This window comes from Rhinopithecus bieti, unplaced genomic scaffold (assembly GCF_001698545.2).
Source record: "Rhinopithecus bieti isolate Rb0 unplaced genomic scaffold, ASM169854v2 scaffold_21542, whole genome shotgun sequence".
In the NCBI taxonomy this organism is placed as follows: Eukaryota; Metazoa; Chordata; class Mammalia; order Primates; family Cercopithecidae; genus Rhinopithecus; species Rhinopithecus bieti.
This window is the reverse complement of record NW_016810483.1, coordinates 1,801,050-1,823,951: the sequence shown is the minus strand read 5'-3', so window position 1 is coordinate 1,823,951 and position 22,902 is coordinate 1,801,050. Positions and strand designations below refer to the sequence as shown.

Below are 22,902 nucleotides of genomic sequence, written 5' to 3'. Positions count from 1 at the left end.
ATGCTAACCCAGGAGTCACTGTCCCAGATACAATGACATAAATAGTCACTTCTTTATATAATTATCTCATTTACTCCCTATGGCACCTGCATTAGATGGTTCTATTACAAACCACATTTTCATGTAAGAAAATGTTGCCTTAGATGTTTACAGCAGGTGAAACATAACACCAGAGTCCATCCATATAATCAACACTTAAGTCCTTGCCTATAATCAACACTTAATATTGGTTCTCAGTGAAATAGAAAAAAGCACATGGAAATAAGCCCTATTTTATATTAAAATTTAACATATACTACAGCTTTTAAAATCAATTGTAGAGAAGTATTATTTAATAATTCTAGAACTATGATTTTTTTAAATAATCAAATCAATCTCTTACCTCATACCATACACTGAAATACAATTAAGATAGTTAAATACTAAAAAAAGAAAAAAAAAGAGGAGGAAGAGAAGGAAGAAAAGGAAAAAAAAATTAAGCAATTATAAGAAAATAAATGGGATGAGTAGAAAAATCCTTCTGTCTTAGAGAATGTTATAAGGCATAAATGAAAAGAAGGAAAACATAAAAATTGGGGTGATATTCCCCAAACACACTGTATACGTAATATGTATTAAAGTCTATAATGTAAAAAGACTTCTAATAAATCAAACATCACATATAAAAACCCTGTATATAATACAAATAAGTAAATCACAAAAGTACTGCAAATGGCCAGAAACCAAAAGGTGTGAAAAGGACAATTTCATTAGTTATTAAAGTATAGCACATTTCCAGAATTCTATACCATCTTTCACCTTGAAAACTGTCAAAAATAAAAAGCTCACGCCTATAATCCCAGCACTTTGGGAGGCAAACGTGGGTGGATCACGAGGTCAGGAGATCGAGACCATCCTGGCTAACATGTTGAAACTCCGTCTCTACTAAAAATACAAAAAATGAGCCGGGCGTGGTGGCGGGCGCCTGTAGTTCTAGCTACTCGGAAGGCTGAGGAAGGAGAATCGCTTGAACTCGGGAGGCGGAGGTTGCAGTGAGCCGAGATTGCGCCACTGCACTCCAGCCGGGGAAACAAAGCAAGACTTTTCTCAAAAAAAAAAAAAAAAAAATCTGGGAAGGTTAGTTTACTCAATATTGGCCGAACTGCAATGAAGTAGAAACTGCCATAGCCTTTTTTTTTAAGGTTTGATTTTAACTCCTCTTACTAGCATTCCCCAAACCACAAACGAATAGGTGACATAGTCAAGAGAATATCAATGTTTACCACCCTTTGACCTAGTAAATCCACTTATAGAATTTATCCTAAGAAAATCATCAGAGATGCAAATAAATGTATGTACTACAATGTTCACTGCAATATTATTTATTTCGGCAAAAGACTGGAAACAATGTAAACACCCAACAGAAAGAGAATGATTAAAATCCTGGTCCACTGTAGGCTGACTGGAAGTGCAGCAATCTTTAAAAATCATGCTTACAGAGAATATTCAATGATAAAAAAAAAGTGTTCATGACATAATGTTAAGTGAAAATGAGTAGGAAACAAAACTGTTTAAGATCATTTGCATGAGTTTGTTCATAAAAAAATTTTTTTAAATTAGATTGAAATACACAAAAATGTCAATAACTGCTTTCTTATGGGAGAGAGACATACTAGGAATTGCAGAGCATCACAATTCTAAAAGTTGGGTATATCATAAAGGTATCTTTCTGAACTGGGAAATGACTAGCTTGCTACATGGATGAGAGAGGAAAAATATTGGAATGAGTAAGATGTATGTTTGGATGAGAATGATTAAATGTTGGCATCATCTCCATATTATCTTCCACAGCTCAAATGGTCAATTTATATCTTTCCCTGAAAAAAAGCCTGCTTATTTAAAAAAAAAAAAAAAATCCATTGTGTACCCCAGTTATGGCACACAGCACAAAATACTGATCACCCTGAGAAAGTGTCCTTCAAAACTCCTTCTCCTCATGGTGGTCAACCCAAGCCAAGAACTATGAAAAAGAAAAGGTGCCCTTCTGTGTGTCTGCTTCTGCAGTGAGACACAGGAGGGAGGAAGCTCCGAGGCCTGGCAGTCACATTGAGCGGTCTGTCCCACCTTCACAGAAGAGTGAGGTGAGGTAATAGAGTGCCAGTCCTGCGTCAGACTTTCTGCTCTTCAAGTTCTTTATTCAAATGACTAAAGGAAAGAATGACCAAGATGCTGCATTCTACCTTACATGCCACATTAGGAGAGAATGGCTTTGCCCATGCTTCCCTGCCCACAGGGCCTCCCTGCAAACCTGTAATTTTTTTTATTTTTATTTGTTTGTTTGTTTATTTATTTATTTATAGAAACTGAGTCTGGCTCTGTTGCCCAGGCTGGAATACAGTGGCGTGGGTCTCAGCTCACTGCAACCTCCACCTCCCAGGTTCAAGCGATTCTCCTGCCTCTACCTCCTAAGTAGCTGGGATTACAGGCATGAGCCACCACGCCTGGCTAATTTTTGTATTTTTAGTAGAAATGGGGTTTCACTATGTTGGCCTGGCTAGTGATCTGCCTGCCTAGGCCTCCCAAAGTGCTGGGATTACAGGCGTGAGCCACCACACCTGGTAAACCTGTGTTTCTTTAAGACAGTGTATGCACAGCCTCCTCAGAGAATCTTCCTTCCTGCCGCATGATTGATGTTGGCCTCTCATCATTTTTTTCCATATGTGGGCACTGCCAGCTGAACTGCCAGCCTCCCTTTCTATCTTCCTCCTTCTAAAGGAAACCTTCCTCTTACTCAGACCTGCCTCTTCCCCAAAAGGGGCCATTAACCTCAGGGAAAGCTGGCCCTACCCAACCCCAGAGGTGGACTAGACTGGTTAAGCCAATCAGGGAATGACTTCTATCTACTCACAGGAATGAGCAATTCAGGCTAAGATGGCAGGAAGTTTTCTGGGAGGCTGATGAGGAAGGAAGATTCTCGCTCTCTGTCTTTTTTGTTTTTGCTTTTGTTTTTTGAGATGGAGTCTCACTCTGTCGCCAGGTTGGAGTGCAGTGGCGCAATCTTGACTCACTGCAACCTCCGCCTCCAGGTTTCAAGGGATTCTCCTGCCTCAGCCTCCCACGTAGCTGGGACCACAGGCACGTGACACCACGCCCAGCTAATTTTTGTATTTTTAGTAGAGATGGGGTTTCACTTTGTTGGCCAGGATGGTCTCTTGACCTCGTGATCCCCCCACCTTAGCCTTCCAAAGTGCTGGGATTACAGGCATGAGCCACTGCGCCCGCTGATTCTCATGTTTTTTTGTTTTGTTTTGTTTTGTTTTTTGAGACAGAGTCTCGCTCTTTCACCCAGGCTGGAGTGCACTGGTGCAATCTCGGCTCACTGCAACCTCCACCTCCAGGGTTCAAGCGATTCTCCTGCCTCAGCCTCCCAAGTAGCTGGGACTACAGGCGCCTGCCACCACGCCCCGCTAAATTTTGTTTGTATTTTTAGTAGAGACAGGGTTTCACCGTGTTAGCCAGGATGGTCTCAATCTCCTGTCCTCGTAATCCACCCGCCTCGGCTTCCCATTCTCACTCTAAAGAAATGGCAACTGGACCAGCCAGCTTCTCTCTTCCTCTGGCTGTTAATGGCAGGCAGAAATTGCTGCAGCCATTTTGCCTCCAATGTAATGACAGGAATCACTGAGAACTCAATCACTGGATTTGGCTATGCCCCAGGGCCACCCCCACTCTGAACTGCCAATGAAATGAACTAAGGCATTCACTTACTATTTAAGCCTGTTTGAGTAAGAATTTCTATAACATGGGAATGAAAACTGGTAGAATGGACAAGTGCTATTTTTACCAGACAAACATAGTTTCTTATTCTTCTAAAAACAGAACTTTCATTTTCTCTTTGGCAATCACCCCTCACCCATTCTTAGTTCCTACAGTCTAGATAAAAGTGACCTCCCCTCACCCCCTAATCTAACTCCAGGGTAGGCAATAAAGCAAGAATGGCCAACCAGAGCACTGGTTCTAACTGCCTGGAACCTGTTACATGAACCTACTGCACCAGGGCTGGGGATGGTGGCTCATACTTGTAATCCCAATACTTTGGGAGGCTGAAGCAGGGGCAGATCACTTGAGCCCAGAAGTTTGAGACCAACGTGGGCAAAATTGTGAAATCCCATCTTTATAAAAACTTTAAAAAATTAGCTGGGCATGGTGGCACATGCCTGTAGTCCCAGCTACTCAGGGGGCTGAGGTGGGAGGATCACTTGAGCCTGGGAGGTCAAGGCTGCAGTGAGCCGTGACTGCATCACTGCACTCCAGCCTGGGTGACAGAAGGAAACCCTGTCTAGGGGTGGCTGGGGGTTAGTCGAGCACCTACTAGGCCAGTGAGAGACCTACATAAGCCAGCTACAACCATGGGTAAGGAAAAACTTCTATTCTGCTGGAAATGCTTATATGGCAGAACATAAACTTAGATCTGCTAGTAGCCATCTTCCTACAAAGAGAAATGAGAGGGCTAAGAATCAAAGAGACAATGAGAAAGCAAGGCAAGAGTTGGAAAGAGGCAGCCACCCCCTGACAACATTGTTTTAGCACCTGGCTCCATCTGTACCTGAAGCTAATCACCACCATACTTTTCAGTTATGTGAGCCACTAAATAATCTTCTGTTTCATCAAGAAGAAAAAATAATGGTGCTCCACAATGTCTTTGCACCATTATTGTCACCATCACTGTGTAATCTGACTACAACTGACTCCTCCACAGACAGTGAACTCCTGCAATAAAGATTATGTTTATCATCCTCACATCTTCCAGGCCTAGAAAGAACCTGGCTCACACAACCAGGTATGGCACTGGAAGCAAGTCATTAAAACTTTCCCAAGCTCAGTTTCCTAATTTCAAAAAACAAAAGTGGTAAGGATGTGGACACACTGGAACCCTTATATACTGCTGATGGGAATATAAAATAGTTCAGCCACTTTGGAAAACTGTTCGGCAGTTCCTCTAAAGGTTAAACACGTAAGGTAGCATATGACCCAGTCGCTCCACTTCTAGGTACGTACCAAAGGAAACTGAAAACATATGTAAACACAGAAACTTGTATATGAATATTCAGAGTAGTCTTAACCAAAATAGCCAAAGGTGGAAATAAGTCAAGTGTCCACCAACAGATGAATGGATAAGCAAAATGTGGTATATCTATACAATGGAATATGATTCAGCCATAAACAGAATGAAACACAGATTCGTATTGCAACATAGGCAATCCTTGAAAATATCCTGACTGAAAGTAGACAGACACAAAAGGCCACAGGGAGTTTCATTCTATTCACGTGAAACATCCAGAGTAGGCAAACCTATAGAAACAGAAAGTCGATTAGTGGTTGCCTGGAGCTGAGGGAGTTGGAAGGAAATGAGGTAGAGAGAGGATGATTGCTAAAGGTAATCATCAGCTAAAGGGTTTCTTCTGCGGGACATAAAAATGTTCTAAAATTGACTGTGATGATGGCTATACAACTCTGTGAATATACTAAAAACCACTGTTGAATTGTATACTTTTTTTTTTCTTCTTTAGAAACGGAGTCTCACTCTGTCACCCAGGCTGGAGTGCAGTGGTGCGATCTCGGCTCACTGCAACCTCTGCCTCCCAGGTTCAGGTGATTCTCGTGCCTCAGTCTCCTAAGTAGCTGGGATTACAGGCATGTACCACCACGCCCAGCTCATTTTGTATTTTTAGTAGAGACAGGGTTTCACCATGTCGGCCAGGCTGGTCTCGAACTCCTGACCTCAGGCGATCTGTCCACCGAAGTGCTGGGATTACAGGCATGAACTACCACACCCGGCCTGAATTGTACACTTTAAATTGGTGAGTTTATGTATATGAATCATATCTCAATAAAGCTGGCAAAAAAAAAAAAAAAAAGCCAGCTGAACCAGACTATGGCCAAGGTCCCTAGTCACCATGACCTGTTGTGATTACAGTATTTTAGATGAAATAGGAAAAGACCGAACGATGTGACTGAGCAAGCTCTTAACCTCTCTGGAACTCAGTTTTCTCATCTATAAAATGGAGATGAAAGTCTCTTCCTTGTAAGGTTGCTGTCAGGATAGAATGAATCACACATATAAAACATTACAACAGCGCTAGCACTCACTTTGAATGCCATGGTGGTTGCAGAGCTGGCATTTGCCGACTAGTCCCGTATACGTGATCCTAGACAGTATCACTGCAAATCAAATTCTATCCCATGCAAAACATCATCAAGCACCAGTATATTCCTTTGCACAGTATTTTCATTCACTATTCCACTAACCTAGGAAATCCCAAAATGCATTCCCACCTTCAGTTTCTTCTTTTCTTTCTTTTGGGGCAGGTGAAAAGAAAGAAAGAAAATGCAAGTAAGTATAGCAAACAGCAAGTAAACATTTTTCATCTTCTACTTGCAAAGCCAAGGGCTGATTCTAGACCACTACAAACTACTTCCATATGTCTCCATCCTAGGCGAAAAGGAAAAAGGGCCAAGCATGGAGGCTTGATGATAGGAGTTTGGGTTTAAAACCAAGACTCTCCAACCAACTCTCAGTCTTGGGCTTCTGTCCTCCGAGCTGTCAAGAAATGGAGGGATATGAAAGAAATCTACATGAGTCCTCCCAATGGTTGTTTCTGCCTGGACACGGAGCAATGACAATCACTGTGGGCATAATAAGGGCAACCACAGTAGTGCCTGTGATTTATTGAGGGCTCCTTATGTTCTAGGCCTTCTGCCCTGCTCCAAGTAAATTACATACATTAACTTACCTAATCCTCACCACCAGCCTTACGCAGCAGGTGCTATCATACCATTTTGTGGGTAAGAAAACTGAAGCACAGAAATGTTAATAGCTTGTCTAAGGTCATGTGGCTTGTAAGTGGCCAGGCTGCGGATGTGAACCAGACTCGGGCTCAGTATCCACTGAACTATGTGTTGGGCTGGATTCTTTTTTTTTTTTTTTTTTTTTTTGAGACGGAGTCTCGCTCTGTCACCCAGGCTGGAGTGCAGTGGCCGGATCTCAGCTCACTGCAAGCTCCGCCTCCTGGGTTTACGCCATTCTCCTGCCTCAGCCTCCCGAGTAGCTGGGACTACAGGTGCCCGCCACCTCGCCCGGCGAGTTTTTTGTATTTTTTAGTAGAGACGGGGTTTCACCGTGTTAGCCAGGATGGTCTCGATCTCCTGACCTCGCGATCTGCCTGTCTCGGCCTCCCAAAGTGCTGGGATTACAGGTTTGAGCCACCGCGCCCGGTTGGGCTGAATTCTTGACTAGGCACAATGAACTACTGCCTTTAACCAACAGAGTCATAAGCGCTAATATTATTGACCTTTTACTGAGGGCTTAGGATATGCCAGACACTGGGCATCATGTGAATCATCCTTACAACAATCCAAACAGGTTCCTATTATCAACAACAAAACCATTTTACAGAAGAGCAAACTGAGGCTAAGAAATTGACCCAAGGTCACCCAAATACTAAGTGACCACACTGAGGCTCAATCCTATTTGGTCTGCTTCAGAGACGATACTTGTCAGGAATAGAATAATTTGGTTTTTCTATTAGTGGAACTGGATCTTTCTTGGATCTTACTCAAATAAGCAGTTGAGCAATGACTTCTGGGCCCCACAGATACATAATCTGGACTTCCTGGGCCCATTCCTTTGTCTCTATTTTATTTGGTATTCCCTCCCACTCAGGCAATTGCTCCCTGTTCCCATCCCTTCCTTTAAGAGCAATGGGAAGAGAAGCATTGTGCCCCCAGCTAGTGCCTTTCTGGGAAAATACAGAACATGAGCCTGGCGAAGTTGGAGAGATGAATGAAGAGCCAGGCTGGCTATGCAAGGCGAAGTGGGAGGAAACTGCAGAGGGGTGTGTGTATCTGTATGTGTGTGACTGTGGCCAGGGAGTGGCTGGGGAAGAGCAAGGTGAAGGAAAAGGAACAACATCCTGGCTCAGTGGAGCCCTAGGGGAGAGATGCAAAAGCTCTGGCTGCTCTATGGGGTGCAGGAGGTTATTTGAGATGCTCTCTTACCAAAAGCAAGACATAGATGGGCATCTTGTACATATGACCCACTTCTGAGTTCAACAAAGAAGGGCACATGGAAATGCCCCCTAGGATGGCAGACCAAGCTCGGCAAATTTTATTCAACTCAACGCATGTCTGAGGACTCACTGCATGCAAAGATCGGCAATTGGCTGAGAACGGAGTCACCTTACCTACCACAAAGGCAAAGTAACTGTGGGTTCTCTCTAAATCCTTCAGGACAAAGAACCAAAGTAAGTCTGAAAGACAATGCTTTCTTTAGATATGACCACTGGGCTGAGAGAATATTTGAACATTTGGAAAACTCTGTATTGCAGCCATGAAAACTTGGTATTCTAGTCTTGGGTCTTCAATATTTAAATTTTCTACATTCCAGAATATGATGAAAAATGTAACATAGTTCTCAAACCTAGAGGAGACTTTGTAACTCTAAAAATTCACAGGTGTGAATTCACTTATTAAAGATATTTTCCTCGCACCCAAGGTGGAACGTCAAAGACAATGTGACCAAATGACAACTGCAATCCTGTGCCACTTGACAAGTAAAACCGCATTTTTAACACTGTCTCAAAAAATGAGGGCTTTCCTCCCCCTCACCTTTCCTAAGGAGCTGGGCAAGCTGATGCCAAACTGCCATATGACTTCACCCTCTGAAATCCCAATGGCACGTGTGAATACCCACAGTATGCCAGATTATCAGTAAGGTGATAATGCTTGTATATTATACCGGCTTGGCACCATTTGAATGAGGTTCCCTCAGGCCGCTTAAGGTTTCACTTCCTGTTACTTGCACCTGCACTAATTTCAGAAGCAAATAAAAAACCCAGTGAAACCGTATTTTAGGACCTTATTCAAAAGCAAACAGACAAAAACCAAAGCAAGTCAACACAAACCCCAAAATGCAACAAAAAGGTAATTAACCTGATATTCCAAAGCTCATGCCACATATATGAGGTAGGATTCCTTCAGTTTTTTCGTAATCTTTGCAAAGTTCTCATCCATTATCTGCCTTGGCTGTTTAATGTGACTTTTAACCAATAAAGATAGAACAGTAATAATCAGAAGAGCTAACATATATAAAGCTTTTGTATTTGCCAGGCACCCTGTGTCACATTCCACACGGATTATCTCATTTAATCCATAGAACAAATTGATGAGGTAAGTTCTATTATTATGTCCTTTTAAACCCACACAAATATACACACACATTTATGGAAGATCAAGGTAAATCAGAAAGGTTAATAAGCTTTGAGTCACCCAACAAGTGTTAAAAGTCTCTGGTTGGCCGACCTTGAGTCGCTGCCCGTAACTACCACGTTGCAGTGTGACTGACACACGTGACCACATTGAATGAGGATTTGGTTACACCCTTGGCCAGTGTTGCAGGCTGACATTAGCAACACTCTTTATCCCTGGAATTAAATGTCAATTACAGACTTTTCTTAAAAATTATTTGTAAGTTGGAATTTATATTTCAATGAACGGGCAAACAATCATTTTGGGGAAGTTATTTCCATACCATTTTTGGAGGATGGAAATTGAAAAGAGAAAGAAAAGAAATCAAATGATTACAGGCAGTGGCTCATGCCTATAATCTCAGCACTTTGGGAGGCTGAGGTGGGTGGATCACCTGAGGTCAGGAGTTCAAGACCACACTGGCCAACATAGCAAAATTCCGTCTCTATTAAAAATATAAAAATTAGGCCGGGCGCGGTGGCTCAAGTAAAGTCCCAGCAACCGTTTGGGAGGGCCGATGACGGGGCGGACTACACGAGGTCCAGGACGATGGACGAACCATCCTGGCTAACCACGGTGAAAAACCAACCGTCTCCTACCTGCAAAAAAATAACAAAAAAAATTATAGCCGGGCGAAGGTGGCGGAGCGCAACTGAATAGTACCCAGCCCCCTACTCGGAGAGGCTGAAGGCAGGAGGCAAATCGGGGTGGGAACACCGGGAGGCGGAGCTTGCAGGTGAGCTAAATCGTTGGACCCACACAGCACTCCCATGCGCTGGGCGGCAAGAGCCCGAGACCTCCGTCTCAAAATAAAATAAAATAAAATAAAATTAGCAGGGTGTAGTGATGCACGCCTGTAGTCTCAGAGGCAGGAGAATCTCTTGAACCCAGGAGGCGGAGGTTGCAGTGAGCTGAGATCACGTTACTGTACTCCAGCCTGGCCGACAGAGAAAGACTTTGTCCCAAAGAAAAAAGAAAAACGAAAAAAATCAAATCATCCACTCAGGAGTTAGGGGCTATAAAGATACCAATGTCTTCCGTCAGTCTGTCCACAGTGCAGTGTTAGGGGTTAAAAAAGGATGAGAAATGATGGTTCCATGGGCTTCAGACTACCAGACCACACTAACCCATGGGCGGGCCTTCGATAGGGATGCCAGGCACACAGCAGCAGGAAGGTAACATTCCTTATTGGTACCTTTGAAACAGGATCTTATTGTTAGGATATTTCATTTTGGTTGTTACCAATTCGTTGTGTAAAACTCGTTGGGTGAGAGAGAGTATCTGCTAAATACACATATTTGGTGGCAGTGACGGGGGGAGCTAAACAGACTCTTAATAAGAAATTCAAATCAAGAATTACTCAAGACGACACCTGCCTTCTGGCCTAATGGAAAAATCAATCTGTCAGGTCTTAATTAAGTGCTCAGGCTAGAAAGAAAAAGCGGCAGCTTATACTTGGTATAGTACCTGGTATATTTTCGGTAGTCAAAATTAACTAAAAGCCACATTTGTTGCAGAAATGGTAACTATGTATAAAGATGGCCCATTTGATCCTGGGCGGTCATCTATTTAGTAAATAAAAGGTTGAAGCAGATGAATCTCATAAGCTTGTTGACAAAGATCTCTATGCATAATGATGTTGGGTTTGGATGTTTAAATGATGTTTGTATTAGAATGTCCAACTGAGGATGTCCAAAAATAAGGTAGGGGGTGGTGTTGGGTGATCAGGGAGCATTGTTTTCTGCCCCAGACATCATCTGGGGTCGATAAAGGCACAAATGAGAGAAGAGGTGAACAAATGAGGAATAAATAAATCTAGTGAATGAGTCAATAAATGAACACAGATCCACGTGTTACTTCCACGATGGTCAATGAAACAACCTCATTCTCCACTCTATTGTGTATAATCCCCCAAAAGTGCACAGTCATATGAATATCCACGCCTCTCACCCACCACAATGACAGCAGTTAAAGATTCTGCCCGAGCCGCTCCACATGCACTCAGCGCAGATGTGGCTGAATGTGCATCTCACGGGGGTTATGATCACAGTAGGGAGTGACAGTTGGCAAATGTGAGGTCCCTCTTCCCAACCTGCAAAGCCGCACTGCCAGTTTATTCTCCAACTGCCCTGACAGAGGTGGGGAAATAGAGACATTGAAACCGGTGAGTGGATTACAAGTTAATAACTGGCTTGCAAATGGTGAGCTGTCCTGAGCCACGTTCTCATTCCCCAAGGAACCCAACACCAGACACCTTGCCAGGGAAAAATAATACAGACAGACTACGTAAACACATTCAAATCCCAAACCTGACTATAAAACCCTTGTGTAGTCTAACGTTTGACCCAACTAAAGTATCATTTCCAGTCCCTGTAGTGTGAAAATTAAGGTTGTTGTGAAAAGGCAATTCAATGGGCAATCTGGAAAATAGATAGTAACGCTCTGATGTTCAAAACCTATGACTGGGAGGGAGAGAAGCCCAACAGGGGATCACTCATTTTTCCTTCCTTCAACTTATTTTTCCTTCCTTTCCTTATTATATACCAGACCCATGTGTAGGGAAGTCAATGCTGTTCTCTGGAGAAAAAGCACTGTGCCCTCCATTGATTCTGAAAGAGCATCCTCCTGAAGACAGTGAGCTGACACCAGTGCCTACCTGCTCTGGTCATCTTCAGCTTCAAAAGGCCACAGGGACATGAGAAGTGTCTCCTTGAGCCTGGGCCCTGGGTACTCCTAATAATCTCATCACACTCTGTTCCCTAAAACACACACACACGCATCTTCTCCCTGGGCTCTCAGAATCAGTCTCTCCCTCACCTCACAAAGCACCCCCTCCCAACATTCACAGCCCCCTCAAAACTGCTGCACACCATTGTGTGAGGAGGAGCTATCGTCCTGGAAGGAAGAGGATAGGAGAAAAGGGGCTGACGGCCCAAACAACGTGGGGAAAGTGGGGACAAAGCAAGAAAGCATGGGAGATAAGATTTTTAACCTTCCCCATTTCCATCATTAAACACTCTAAAGAAAAATGAGAAAGTGGACTGTCAATGCATTGTTCCCACAAAACATAACTTCAGGTTACAGAAACAGTTCTCACGATTAATAAACAGCCACGAAGAATCAAGTGTTTACCATGAGCCAACACTGTTAGCGGCTTTGCACACATTTGCTCACTTAAGCCTCCCATCAATCCTAACATCAGGCTCCATCATTGCCACCAAGATAAACCGAAACACAGAGACTCTGTCATTTGCTCAGGATGCCAAAGCTACTAAGTGGCAGATAAGCAGTGCATATTACAGGAGAGAACGCAAGCTACTTAGTCTAAGGTGAAAACGTTCCACAATGATCTAATTATCTTAAGATTCTAAAATTTGGTACTACCAAAAAACCCATTCTTGGCTTCAAACCAGTTGGACTTACACCCTCAGAGAAGCTCATGTTAGCTTCATCAGTGAGGGAGCCCCAGTTGTCCAATGCAGCCGTACCACATGTCCATAAAATGACTTTTGCATTCTATAAGGCTTTGTTCAACCACATCTTTACTTGATGGGGCCTGATTAGCTTGCAATTCCTGAAAACAGTGAAACAAACAGTGCACTTCCACAAAGAATCTACTTATTTAACAACTAACACTTTGGGATAAAAGGAAGAAAAGAGTGGACATTCTTTCCTGAGGCTGCCTTCAGGTTGTAGGCCCTGCGGGCCTCTTCCAGAATGAAGCAGGTGACAATGAAGAAGGGCAGGGAATGTGACTGAGATGGAAGATACAGTTAAAATGGTAAAATACTGGGAGAAGGGCTATAGAAGAAAAGAAAGAAAATGAAAGAAAGGAAGGAAAGGAGGGAAAAAGGAAGGAAGGAAGAAAGGAAGGAAGGGAGGGAGGGAGGGAGGGAAACAGGGAAGGAGGGAGGGAGGGAGTGAGGGGGGGGAAATAAAGAAAAGGAAGGGAAGTGGAGGGGAGGGAAGGAAAGAAACAGGATTCACCTCCCCCATGGGACCTTGCAGAAGGCCCACAGAGAATACCCAGTCGTGGAAATGGCTAAGATGTTGCACTCAATGCGTATCCAGGAGAAGGTATGTGCTTCCTGAGGAATTTGAACCCAATTTGGATTCAGCATTAGAGTACACTGAGATGGATGAGTACAAGCTGTACAGGAGGGCCTCAGGCTGCTATGCCTGTCCCAACCTGGTCCTACTGTTCTACAGAGGAAGAACCCTTGCTGCAGAGAAACAAAGCCCTTCAAGACAGTTTCTGAATCTCAGGCAGAGCTGGTTTCATGGACATGTGATCTGTGCAGTCCCACAGGGCCCCACATTCAGAAAAGCCCCAAGTTCAGAAGAGTCCCACCCTTGATTTAATGCTCTGCCGTCACCTACTTGAAATGCCTACTACTTTTTAAATAGGGACCCCAAATTTTAATTTTTCAATGGGCCAGCAGATTATACAGCTGGTCTTCTGCTTTTGTTTGTTCTCTGAAATTTTTTTTTTTTTTCTGAGACAGTCCTGCTCTGTCACCCAAGCTGGAATAAAGTGGCATGATCTCAGCTCACCGCAACCTCTGCCTCCCGGGTTCAAGCAATTCTCCTGCCTCAGCCTCCCAAGTAGCTGGGATTACAGGCATGTGCCACCACGCCCAGCTAATTTTTGTATTTTTAGTAGAGACGGGGTTTCGTCATGTTGGCCAGGCTGGTCTCGAACTCCTGACCCCAGATGACCCACCCGCCTTCGCCTGCCAAAGTGCTAGGATTACAGGCGTGAACCACTGTGCCCAGCCTGTTCTCTGAATTTTCAAATGCCTCAAAAGACTTGGATTTTTATACTACATTTTTACAGGCAACTTGTTTCACGGGCTATTTACACTCTATGAGACCTGGTTGTCCTAGTTTCTCAAAAATTTATATTTAATGCAGAGAATAGCATTTTTTCCACTTCATCCCTAATACATGCTTCAAGCTGCAAACCAAAATGTGTTAAGTATGACGTCAGAGCTCAAGAAAAAGCAAGACACAGATGTCACTAATGGGCAGAATGGGGGTATGAAGGGACAGGATGCATTTTTAACCTCAAGGAGCTGTGAGAGTCTGAACTACTTATGAAAAAGCAGTTCCGGATACCAAATATGCACATGTGTACACAAGTGCATGCAGACATATAGCACACATATCCACAGAAAACATTCGCAACTCCACAGGCCCATTATGTCCTTATTCCCATTTCATGTAATGTAAATTACAAATGCAGAGACCATTTGGTCCTTACAGTGCTGCCCTCAAAGAAAGAAGGAAAACCAAATATACATGCATACAATGGAAGAGCAAATAGTTATTAACAATCATATAGAAGACAGTTGTATTATACTGGAAAATACTCTGCTACAGAGTAAAAGAGCAGCACGTAACAAAACAGTATAAGGAACATCATCTATATATTTTATATTTTTAAATATGAATATTATATTCATATATATATACACACAAAGAGATACACTCACATATATGTGCCAATGTAGATATCTGCAGTCACAAGTGTATGTAAATATAGTTATGGATATCATTATGATCCCAATGGCTATGTGACTCAGTGAAAATCAGTCTCCACTTTCAACCCCATTCCCCTCATGGACAAAGGCGTGGCTCGGCTCTGACTGTCCCTTAGGTCTTCTGGAGCTCTGACAAGTCCCTACCTGAGGGGTCAGGGGAGTCCCAGAAGTTCTTCCATTAACACTCCAAGTCTCAAAAGCAAAGTGGCCCCCACTGCCTCCTCATTCTGACAGGAAACTTTAGTGCTCACTTGGCCTGGGTAAAGAAACACTTTGTTTCCTGTTTTTTTTTTTTTTTTTTTTTTTTTTAAGATATGGCTATGGATAAGGGCTGTAGATATCTTACAATCTAGGAATATTTTTAAAACATTTTTTTCTGAGTTATTCATTGTAAGACTCTCCCCAATCCAAGGGTGAAGGACACTTGGATGCAAAACAATGCCAGTTCAAGTTCAAGGGAAGCGTTCCATCCTCTTTCAGCCTCCACTCAGCTCCCTGACACACAGTCCATGGTCCGGCTCCCTGGGATTTTCCCATTCAGAAAGGGAAGCTGTTCGTTGAGCCAGCCTCTGTGACCACCCATGATCTGAATTACCCACAGGTATTCGAAAATACAGAGGGATCCGGCATAATTAAGAGCATTAAGCAATCATCTCAGCCCAAGGAGGCAGTTGAAGAAAAGAACAGAGTTTGGGCAACACTTGGGGAAATAAATTCCACAGCCTTTCACCAAGTTGAAATCTTGGCTTTGGACACACATAAAAATGAGCCTGGCCCGATCTTAGCTCTCAGTGGACATCTGCCAGATCACAAGATTTGACCCAATTGGCCTGCCTTACCATAGAGAAGGCCACTGCTGGAGCAGCAGATGGTACTGCTGGTAAAAGCCAACGTGGACGGACAAGGCTGTGGCAGGGAAATGGCAGAGCACAGCTGGCCCCAGCCTGGGTAGGAGCCTTTGCTGTGAAGAGAATCATTTTTGTAATGCAGTTTTTAAAAATAACATCAATCTGATTTCCTTCTCTCGTAGACTTCAATCGCTTTTCAAGTCCTACAAAACATTGCTAATTAATCTATTATTTTCTCTCTTGTCACTAGGTACTGTCGTACAGTAGTAAAACTGCTCAACTCGATCCACGGAGAAATGTCTGTTACAGAGAATTGTGTTAGAAACGCTTTGTTGACAAGGAAGGTAGAATCAGTTGTTTTTCCCTTAAGGTTTTAGTAACCCAGGAAAAGATGCTAAGTTACAAGTATTACTTTTCTTTAAACCATTACTAAGTATGATCTTATTTGGTATGAAAACTCAATTAAAAAGAAATGAAAACTGCTGTCTAATGAATGGTACCGACTCTGATAGTCCCTGGTTAACGCAGACCAGTCATTTAAAAAGAGCATTATCCAAACATTGCTCCTTTGTTATCATTTTCCCCATTCTTCAGGGAGACACTGTCTACCTTCACACTCATTTTGTTTAACATCTCTGGTCATTTATGCTATTTACTGAGTATCTGATATTCTTAATAAAATGTCAGTACAAATAACCAAGTTGTCTAGGAGGCAAAAAAATTAAGTTTTTCCAATCTTCCCTGGCTGGTCAAGGTAAACATTTCTAGATGGCCTGAGTCAGTTAGCCAGGCTGACAAAAATGTCTTTTCTCTTTCCTCTTAAATTACAAAAGATGATCATTTTACTCAGCAATGAGCCTGAATAAATTGAAACTCTGTACATCAGAATTAAATATGTTCTATCTACTCAAAATGAACAGTGTATTATTTATCACTAATACTTAATGACAAAAAAACTGGTAACTTTCCCCGATTATACCATGGATTTCATCTAGTCTCGCATCATCGATTCTTTTGGTCATTAGCATAATCACAGAGCATCAACTCTGGCTTATGCAGCAAGTTTGATAACAGAGATGAAAGTAGACACACACTATTTTAAAAACATGTTCCGATTTTCATCTAAGTATATCTTTATTTATATGGCTTTCTTACCATAAAGATGCCAGTCCTTTAAAATATGCAGAAATCACTTTCTACACTGAAGAACAAGGTGCTATATCATAACAAGGATACAGAAGTATAAAGCGCCTGTTAATTAAACATGGCTTTTTAACTCGCTACCCTGCATATGTAACTGTTAAGTTCTAAGCCAAGTCTTTAAATAAGAAAGAGAAAATGGCTAGGCTCCTTCAAATGAATGCTTTGCCTGTTTTTTTCCTTAATGTAAGAGATCAACCACTTGATAGATTATTTTTTTAATCAAATTCCCTGATAAATGGTTGAGGTTTTCAAGTTTTTTCCCCCAAAACACAGGCAAATGAACAAATTAGGAAGTTCCAGTCAGGACTGATGGTTTCTTATGAATCTGAAATTTTCAATGTACAGAGTGCTGCTGGGTTTTAGGCTCAAATTTAAAGAACTTGTCTTGAATTAATATCCAGTATTTCAAAATGTTCACATGGAAAATCAATAAGCTATAGCTACATGTATCCACATGGATGAATTTTACTATTGATTTTTTTTAAAAGCAAGTTACTAAAGAACATATATAGTAGGATGCTATCAGAACAAACCTTGAACATGCAAAACAAAATCCTGTATTTTGAGGAATCCTGTACATGCATACACATTAAAAATATAAAGAACTACATGAGATGAAAACCACCCAGCTGCAAAACAGTGGTAAAGTAACCCCTAGGAAAGAAAGACAGAGGTAAGATGAGGATGGGATATTCCAGGAGCCTCTCCTACCTGAACCAGCAGCATCTTCTTTCTTAAGCTGGGCTACAGGTACATGGGTGCTCACTGATTTATTCTTTTTTCCTTTTTTGTGCCTTACATATTTCACAATGAAAATGGAAACGTAAGCACACAGTTTTAAGATAAATAGCTTTGTAAATATCAGCCTGATTTCTTTCTTTAAAAAGGAAAGTTGAGTTGTTCTCAACTCACATAACAAAGTGCTTGAGGCCAAGGCATCACACTCTATTCAATAATTCGGGCACTGGTTACAAATACTGAAAAACCCAGCAACCCAATATAAAATCTATTTCCACTGCTTTTCAAAAGTTCTTAGGATTATCTCATATTTAAAGAATACTTTAACCTCAGGAGTCTGCTGTAGGAAAGTCACTTCTAACAAAGAGATACTCTGTATTTAGTAAATGTGACTGTCCTGCTTCTCAAGCAAAATAAAAGCAAACACAGAAATGAGATTTCTCTCTAAGTACTTTTCTGAGTTGACATAAATACACACACGGAAAAATATGCAAGAAGCATACCTTGGGTGTGATTTCAGGACAAAGAGGTATCAGAAAAGGTGAACTTTCGCCAGGTGGAGAGTCCCTCCACCCCCACCGCCACCCCATCCTCATCCCAGAATACTTAAACCTTTTGCTGCAATTGCCATAAGGACAGCAAGACAAAAGGGAGAAGCACCTCAAGTCAGCAGCAAGGAGGATAACTTGCTTCTACAAGTATAAGAATTTGTTGTAAGCTTACCAAAGTTACGGCTGCACGTTTACTGTCAACATGCATCACACTGCAACAAAAGCCATTATTTAGAAAATAAGATGAACACATTTAAGCAGCTGAACCCTCCTTAAACCCAGAGAAGGCATGCAAAACAACAGCAGGTCTGCAACAACATGCCTGATAGAGCCCATAAAAGAAAACTGGGGACTGAATGATTTTCTATTCTAATAGATCATTTTCTCCAAAATTATTTAAAGTTGCTTATGGACAGCGATGTTATCTGAAGATGCCCCACCCCTCCTTCCCAAGGCTCAACTAGCTTCTTTCCAAATAATTAAATGGGGCAAACTTTCTATTAGAAAATGTCTATCATACATCACTAAAAAAAGGTCTGTCATTGATTCCCTAATGAAGTATCAGTTAATTACTTAACCTTTCTTAATGAAATGATTAACGTTTCAACAAACAAGGCAGAATGATTTCACATCAAGCTGTAGATTACCAGCGACAGTGGTAACTATGTGTCATCTACCATTGCGCTCTCTATTCTTTCAATCAGCTCCATGTTTCATCTTTCATAGAAATTATTTGTGCAGTGGTAGACACTCTCCTCTTTTAAAATTTGGCCCTTGAGAGGTTTTTTTTAAGTGCCTCAGGGTCAGAACAGTAATTTTGAAAGTTTTTATTAGAGGAATACCCCCAATGCTACCTAAACCTACAGACAAAGCTAACTTTAAGTTCTAAACATAAAACAATTGCCAACTTTTGGCAGCTATTAAAATAAAGCCACACCCAAAGTCAAAATGGAAATTAAAAATTAGGTGTGGGCATTCTGGATACATTATTACCAGGTAACTTCAAAAGGCACATTATTAATACAGATGAAAAAATGTCTGAACAACTTTTACTTAAATAACTCTTTTGATCTTAGTGGTTAGATCTTTAGTTGAAGCCCTGAATATTTAAACAAGCCTCCTTAGCATTTTATCTTCCTTTATTTCATAATCTTGTAGGATGCCTTCTTCTTAGGATTCCGGTTTCTTTATTTATGTGGCATCGTTGGCTAGGCTATTTCCATCAATATTTGTGCATGCCCCATCACATACGATAGAGAATTTCCCAAGATGCTTGGGAAAATCAAAATACTTCTGCCAGCAGGGTTAATCTAAAGAGCAAACAGTTACGATTTTAAAATTAAGATGGAATACTCAGAAAAAAAAATTCTAGAGAGCCATCTGACACTAATTGGTAGCTACAGCATGACAACATCCATTGGGAAACATGGATGCAGGCAAGGCAAAATTCAAAAGGAAATTATCTGATACTGACATTTGGTGAAAAACACCAATGTTCCAGGTTGTTCCTATCACTTTATTGAACTGTGAGGCTCTTGCTCTGCCTCTGTTTCTCTAAGTCTCTAAGGTTTCTTTTTGTGACCTCCTGAAAAAGGAGCCCTGTTTTCCTCTCTTAAGTTCCACAATGGCCAACCAATTCAATTAAACCCTTAAAACGGGTTGCAGGCTTTCCTCCAACTCTGATAATTGACGGGTCCAGTTTTCCCACTTTGGTGGGCATCAGAACCATGTGGGATGCTATTTAAAAACACAGATGCTGGCCCCACCCCAGATATGGCACATCCAGGAGTCGTGCAACTGTGTCTGTGTTGGGAACAACAGCTCTGCTGTGATTCCAATACTCGTGCTTGGTTAAAAACCACCGTTTTCATTCGTAATAAAATCCAAATATATTAAAAAATAACACGGGATGGGCCTAAAGATAAAAACAAAGAAATAATCAGTAAAATCCAAGTGAAGATAGAGATTTCAGTTCCAGAAATCTGGCAGAATAAATTACTTAATTCACAGGTCTCCAGTATGCATCAGAATCATCAAGGGAAGTTTGTTATAAATGTACGTTACCATGTCAGTCAGCAAAAATCCTGACTCAAGGATCTGTATTTTAATAACCTACACAAACACACACACACACACACACACATATACAGATACAGATGCAGGTGAGCAAGGACCTCACTTTGAACCAGGCTGAATTAGGACCAACAACCTCCCTCCACTTCAGACATGAGCATCCATTTCCATCTCGGTGCTCACCACCAGAAGGGGAAGCCACCAGTGCCGCTGGTCATCAGGAGGTAGGCACCAGGGTAGAAGACACTCAAGCAAAACTCACATCACATCCTCCCCCACAAAAGCTGCGGTCACTGTCCTGAGAACACCAAGAACATCTTTTAAAAATGTGAGTGATAACAAAGCCCTGCATCCTTGGATCCCTAGGCTCAAAGAACATACGTTAAATATTACCCCTAATTCAAAAGCAGGGAACCTGGAGCAGAGAAAGTCACATTATGACTCAATTGCACAGCTGGGAGGGGGAAAGAACACCTCGGAAATTCAGTTTGATGCCAGAAATATTCTTCAGTGTCCTAGTAAACAAAGTGAACCACAAAATTAGCTAAAATCAGAGCATCTGGCAAAATGTGGATGTCCACCTGACTTACAAGGAATTAAAATAAATATATGTCCAAACATAAAACTCGGAGAAAATCTTTGTCCTATCTTAAGCAAATCTATTCTACTGAACATAAACAGGGCCCAATAATCCCACATTCAGATCCATTTTTCCCTCAGTAAATTGTCCTGTAACATGCTAGCCTCTGATATCTTCAAATGGTTGAAATCAAACAGAATGACATGAGCTTTCTATTCAATGATCCCATTTCAGCTATTTATCTGAATTAGCAGCAGTTTGAGGAAATACACTCATCACAACATGATTCTGAGTATAGAGAAGTAAATAGTAAACAGAACACTGGAACACAACTGTGTATGTATTTATATTCCCTTTTTTTAAAAAAAAAACTATTTTATTAAAATGTGATTTGGAAGGAAAGTGCAATTAGCTTTGCACAGGCACTGCTGAGATGTTCCCGAACACATCAGACATATGTAAATATTTCGTGATATCAGTTCCATTTGAGTAGACCTGTCAAGATATTTACAGGGCTTGACAGTACTTCTGTCTTTAATTAAATTTTTGCCCAGATACTTTAATATAATTTAAATAGATTATTAGTTGTCAGAATCTAATATAAATTTTGTTTATGATTTAGTTACTTTAAGTACTCAGATTGAAGGAACTAATTTAACCCTACAACTGAGCAGCTTTAAGCATCAAGGCCAAACCACTAAAAAGCTCCCACTGCCCTTTGCACTCTCCCAATAATCTTAGATTATTACAACTGAATTGTAAATTTCATGGCACTAAATTGAGTCCCCTCCCCTCCTTTTAAATAAAACAGCTTGGGGAGGGTCATGAGGAAACACCCATTTACACCTGTTCAGGTACTAGGTAGGTTCTTCCTTTTAGGCAACTCGTTCTCACAGTGGTTAGCTAGATAGGAAACATTTTTTTCTCACTCTAAGTCCCATAAAATAACTACCGAACAAACACCTGTTGTGTACAAGGCAGGGCACATGTTAAAAATGGGCATCAGGGCATTGCAAAAGAAAAAACAAGCCTTGCAGAGACATCCACAAGTCAATCTGGTCAATACATTTCACGACTGGGTAAAACAACAGTGCATGAGAAGAACACAGCTTCTGGCACAACCTTCTTGTGAATGGGAGCTGACTTCTAAACAAAGCTTGAAAAATGCCTTAGCACAAACTGACTGTAATTAATAAGAATAATTTATTAAAGAAACAAAGAACACTGTCTAATTGTCTTTCCCGACTGCCATGCACTTTCCCCCACTGTACTTCCTCTTTGCAGAATACCAGCCTTGCAGCCCTAATTGCAAGAACATTATCTATGGGATGCAAAACAAAAACACTTCTAGAAATCAAATATTCCTTACAACATTTATTTTTAGGTTGGCGACACAAGCCAAATCTGCTTAATTTCCATTAAGCACATGGTCACATGCACATTGAAATAAACTACAAACGTCCCAGAAAAAAAAAAAAAAAAAACTATCATGCAGAAGATACCCCAAATTTCACCAGGTTTGCCCATTTCAGGAACTCGCCTCATCTCATGGCCTGCTGGCATTCCAGCTTTTGGAGCCTTTAACCTTAATTCATCCAAGTACCGTAGAAGAGAAATATGTTGAAAAATCAGTTTAAGATGGTTCCTTGGATAGCGTATGTATAGCAAAGTGGCCTGCAGAGTAGAGTAACAAATCACAAGAAAGATCATTAAAAAAAAATGCATGGGCCCAAGTGCAAACCTACTTGGCTTGCTGGCTTGTCTCACAAACTCAATGTTTGATCACCTGGTGGGACTAACTACCATCAACCTAAAAAAAAAAAAAAAAAAATCCCCTGCAAATAGTAAAAGTATACGTTGGCTCAGGTATAAAGTTCACCTGTCTATTCAGCAGATGCCTTTCTTGAGGTTATTTTCTTTAGAAAACAGACCCCTACCTGCTTGAGAGCTTTATATACTCTACATTCAAAAAAACACATTTAAAAGAAAAAAAGGCCAATCATTGCTAGTATAGCAAAATGGCATTTACTATGACTGAAATCTATAAAAGAAGTGTGACATCTAACAGGATAAGGAAGAAA

At 41.4% G+C, this 22,902-nt stretch overlaps 1 protein-coding gene and 1 long non-coding RNA gene across 7 annotated transcripts in view; one reads left to right on the top strand and one right to left on the bottom strand.

Annotated features, from left to right (window-relative positions):
* The window catches only part of FOXP1 (forkhead box P1), a 639,921-nt gene that overhangs the window by 612,385 nt on the left and 4,634 nt on the right, over window positions 1-22,902 (bottom strand). The window lies entirely within an intron of this gene.
* Window positions 13,002-15,959, top strand: LOC108542235 (uncharacterized). Its single transcript, XR_001889200.1, has 2 exons — window positions 13,002-13,066; window positions 15,430-15,959. It is a non-coding gene; the product is annotated as an uncharacterized LOC108542235 (long non-coding RNA).